The sequence below is a fragment of the Macrobrachium nipponense genome, chromosome 1 (genome assembly GCF_015104395.2).
Source record: "Macrobrachium nipponense isolate FS-2020 chromosome 1, ASM1510439v2, whole genome shotgun sequence".
NCBI lineage: Eukaryota > Metazoa > Arthropoda > Malacostraca > Decapoda > Palaemonidae > Macrobrachium > Macrobrachium nipponense.
In genome coordinates, this window is record NC_087200.1 from 66,452,056 (window position 1) to 66,457,055 (window position 5,000).

The window sequence follows — 5,000 nt, forward strand, 5'->3', positions numbered from 1 at the left end:
GTCACAGACTGCTTTGGCTACTATGCGCTGTCCAATCTCTCCTCTATATCTATGGTTACATACACGAGTTAACTTCTACTTCAAAATAAAATTTGTTTAATGTAATGTTGTTATAAACTTGATAACATGCAAGAGATTTGGCTCGTATGCCCTTCTTTTCTTTGTTTTATCTATCCTAAGCGGCTAAGCACCATATCCTTATCTGTCTGGATAAAACCAAAGAATTGAAGTGGCCATTTGTCGTTAGAACACATGTTGATAAGTGGCATAAACTTTATTAGCTTACAAATTTATTTCCAGGAACATAACTACATGTCAATGGGTATTGCCAACCTAGTAGATAAGATTTGTTTCAGTTTAGGAGTAAATTAAGATCATTATGTTTTAACTGTAGACTAACTTTAATGCAGGTTGATATACGATTCCTTCATTAGGTCACCATCGTCTCGGTCAGCCAATTTTGGAGTTTACAGTCATTTTACTCGTTTTAAAGAACCATTTTACACAGATGTACATAATTACAAGGCCGTAATAGAATATCTAGCCAAAATTAGACCTGTCTGCATATCTAACATTTATTTCGGTACTCAATTTGCCCTAACTCTACCTCAACCTGGTCGAAACTTACTTGAATTCCTTGGCCTAACTGAACTTGCCGGGAATTCCTATGGCCATAGTTTAATTTACTCTGAGTCTTTTGTAGGCTATTTGAACTTACCCAAAAATTTACTTTTATCTGAATTTATTTACTTAGACTTTCTGAGAGATACCAGAAATGGAAAACACTCGTACTCATATTCAGCCTCTGACTGATGAACTTGACGCTTCCGAGTGTGCAGAAGTGGTGACTGTTGCAATAACGGTAGGATTCTTTGCTATGCTGTTGACAAATTTTTTGCCAAATCGTCGGTGAAGTCTCCTGTTAACATAATTTGCACTTTTTCGGAGGAGATAAATGTATCCTAAACCATGGTGTCATTTCAGATTTTTCTTGTAGGCGTGGGGTCAAAGGTTTAGAACTTATGGTATGGGTGGGAGTAGGGGGCCACTGTAGTCAACCCCCTCCCCCCGAGAAATTTTTGGAAATTTGTTCGTATATTGGAGCACTTATAAGCCATATAAGATTCACCTTCTTTCATCCATCGTACCTAGCAGCTAAAAAAAAAAAAATCTGAGAGTGGAATTTACTCATTATTATTATTACATTATTATTTCAAAGGCTATGGGGGCAAACCAAGTGTGGGAGGGGAGGAGGTTGGGAGCGGAATGGCCATAAGTTTCTTGAGGGGTCAAGAGCCGCCCCCAGATGACGCCCCTGATCCTAAAGCCTATCAAATAATAGGCCTACATATAAAAACAATACTAATAGCTCTAACTGTGGGAAATTTTGTATCATCCAGTGGAAAGACTAAAAGAAAGGATACTAAATTACAAAGTTAATTCCTTCCACTGAATGTTCTCCGGTAATAAGGCAAATAGTAAAGGACGGGCTGCTAAGCAAACAGTTCTTCCGTGCACGTGACGTGTTTTCAGAGTCGTGCCATAAAGGCCAAAGGATTTTATTTTTCATGAATCCTTTGGATTTCTGGCACAAGTCTGAATACCATAGAACATTCAGTGGAAGGAATTACCCTTGTAATTTATTGGTGTACAGTCTTTCAGTCTTTCCACTCAACGCTACAAAGTTTCCGACAGTTAGGGCTGATAGTATTTTATATCTTTATGTAGGCCTATTATTTCCTAGGCTTTAGGATACATTTTTCTTATTTTACGAGGCTATGAATCCACGAAAAAGTGAAAGCTATGTTATCAGGAGACTTCGTTGGCAATTTGGCAGAAAACTTTGCAATAACTTAGTAAAAACTCCTACTGCTAATGCTACAGGGACCAGTTCTGCACACCTCGGAAGCATAATGCTCATCAGTTGGAGCCCCAAAATGGGTTTGAGTTTTTCCATTTCTGGTATCTCTCAGAAAGTGAAAATGAAGGATAACTGCCTGAACCGCAAATGGGCTCTAAACCGATAGTGGCTGTTCCGTGTAATTACTTACCCGTGAAGTTTCTCTAGTAATTTGATCTATTTGATGTTGTAAGTGGAATCTAGTCTTCAGAAAATGTTGATAATTATATGTCCCTTATAACAGTTAATGAAATTTTGTTTCGGTTAACGTTAAGATATATGAAAAATACATAAAAGCGTCCTGCATCCGATACACATTTCAGGTCATTCTACCACCGTGATACTCGTAGACTTATAACATTTTTTAGTTTGTTAAGCTCGGTAGTATTCTTAACAGACTTGGCACATATTTGAAGGAGTAATTTGGAATTTTAATTTAGCTTTCATTTGGACTTGTATGAAACATAACAATGCATATTCGGGCATGTTATGTCCAACCAATCATCGTCAAGTTGCTTTTCACTTTCAAGTGTATTTTTGCCATAACATCTATAGTTATTGTTGACCCTCTGTGGGCCAGGCCATAAATACTTAATCGTTTGTAGCTATTATTATTATCAGTAAGATCAAGGTTGTGAGGTAAGATCAAGATCAAAGTCATACTCTGGGTTTAGAGGTCAAGGTTAAGGTTGCAGCCGATATCAAGATCAATATAGCGGTGAAAGGTCAGATTTATATTTAACCTTCGCAATGAGTTTTGAAATTTACAGCCATTTATAATGACGATGGACAGTGTGAGTTCAAGGTCAATGTCAAATATATGTTAAGAGAAAAATTTGAACATGAGTCTGGTGTTTCTCGTTACTTGGGCCAAACGAAATAAAGAATTTATATTTGGAATGCAAAATCCACTAATGAGGGCTTTTTTTGGAGGTATATCCCAATAGCTGAAGCCTTTGTGCAAAATGAGGTCCGGGTCAATGATAATTTTCAAAAGAGAGTCAGGGTCATATTCTGGGTAACTTAATTCCAATTAGTTTGTTCATTAGTTTTCTGTAAAAGACAACTATTGAGATGGCTATTTGTCTGTCCGTCCACACTTTTTCTGTCCGCCCTCACATCTTAAAATCTACTGAGGCTAGAGGGCTGCAAATTGGTCTGTTGATCATCTACCTTCCAATCATCAAACATACCAAAGTGCAGCCCTCTGGTCTCAGTAGTTTTTACATTATTTAAGGTTAAAGTTATCCATAACCATGCATCTGGCATCGCTATGAACTTTGGCGCAATTTTTACTTGTTTTTTTGTTGTTTTGTCTCTTCGGCTTTCACTGACTGAATTCCAGTAGGAGTGAAGGAAAATTTGAGTTTAGTATTTCAACAATTTTATGAGAGCCAGACATGAGTAAAAAATTTTGAGAATGACAGGGCATATAACAGTAACTTGGCAAGAGGCAACCTTTCGCTGGATGGAGATTCAGTCCAGGCAGTGGTTTGCCATCACCAGATGCTCATGTTAGGTCATAAGGTTCGTTAATTCCTTGTTGACTTTATTCATACCTAATCCTAAAACAAGCCCAGTTGTGATATTTATCTTCGTTAACTAAAATTTCACTTTGTTCTTCAGAAAAATCGATGTTTAGGGCAACACTCGTTTCCTGTTGTTTTTTGTTAAGGTAAACACCTGGAGGAATTAAGATTAAATAAGAATGACGATCCATACCCTCTCTTATTGTGAGTGAATGATATACTTTTGTATCTGTTGTCAAAGTTTTCTTGAAAAAAGGTTCTCAAAATGGCGCTTGTAATAATTCAACATATGTAAAAAAAAATGCGCCGACGTTTCTTCGGCGCAATTGAGTTTTTTATGCGGTGTAAAATGCTGTATGAAACTCTCAGCCACGGCCCATGAAGTTCTCAGTCGCGGCCCATGAAACCCTCAACCGCAGCCTGGTGGTGACCTGTATTGTTGCCACCTATCGCGATGCCAGACGCACGATCATGGCTAACTTTAAACTTAAATAAAATCAAAATTACTGAAGCTATAGAACTGTAATTTGGTATGTTTTATGATTGGAGGGTGGATGATCAGCATATCAATTTGCAGCCCTCTAGCCTCAGTAGCTTTTAAGATCTGACGACGAACAGAAAAAGTGCGGACGGACAAACAAAGACACCCCAATAGTTTCCTTTTGCAGAAAAAAAAAAAAAAAAAAACGTTCTAGATCAAAGTCGAGAAAATAATATATCCATTTGAGTCATTGCCCAATATTTTTATCCATGCAGAGATGAGGACGAACATGAGGACCTGATAGAAACTCGGGTGAAAGGCATTCTTGCTATAAAAGTAGATATTATTAAACGTCATTTGCCATGTGCAACTTGAGTTAATTTAGATATATAATGAAAAAAAAAAACAGAATTCCAAATTCTATAAGTAAAATTTAATGGAATTCTTAAGATTCAGAGGCCTTCCATTTACTATGATGAAAAGACAGCGGAGACTCTATGAGATGGAAGCGCGCCTGAGAGCGACTGGCTTGACAAAAGAAGTGGGGAATCCAGGTCAATGAAGTGCAAATAACTAAAATGACAGTAAACTCCGTCTTCAATAATTTGTTGAAAAGTTAAAAGATATATATGTAAGTGTGTGCGTGTGTACGAGAGAGAGAGAGAGAGAGAGAGAGAGAGAGAGAGAGAGAGAGAGAGAGAGAGAATAAAGTAAACACCACTTTCCATAATTTTATAGCAAAGAGAAATTGACAGAAACACTAGAGAGAGATCAGTTTAAATAATATTTATATTTAACCTTCGCTGTGAGTGAAACAGGGACTGGGAACAAGCACTTTCGTAGGGATATTAGAAAATGAGATGAGAGAGAGAGAGAGAGAATCTCCATTTTTAATTATAATTTTCAGTAAACAGAAGAAGACATAAGAAATACCAGAGAGAGAGAGAGAGAGGCGATACTCCGGTGAATAAGGCCATGTAAATAACCAATACATAAGAGAGAAAAGAGCGTCCCAGCACCGATCAGCAATTCTCTGAGCGTTAAGTTGTCGTGACAAATAAAATAACCTTTTCAAAAAGGCAGTGAGTCA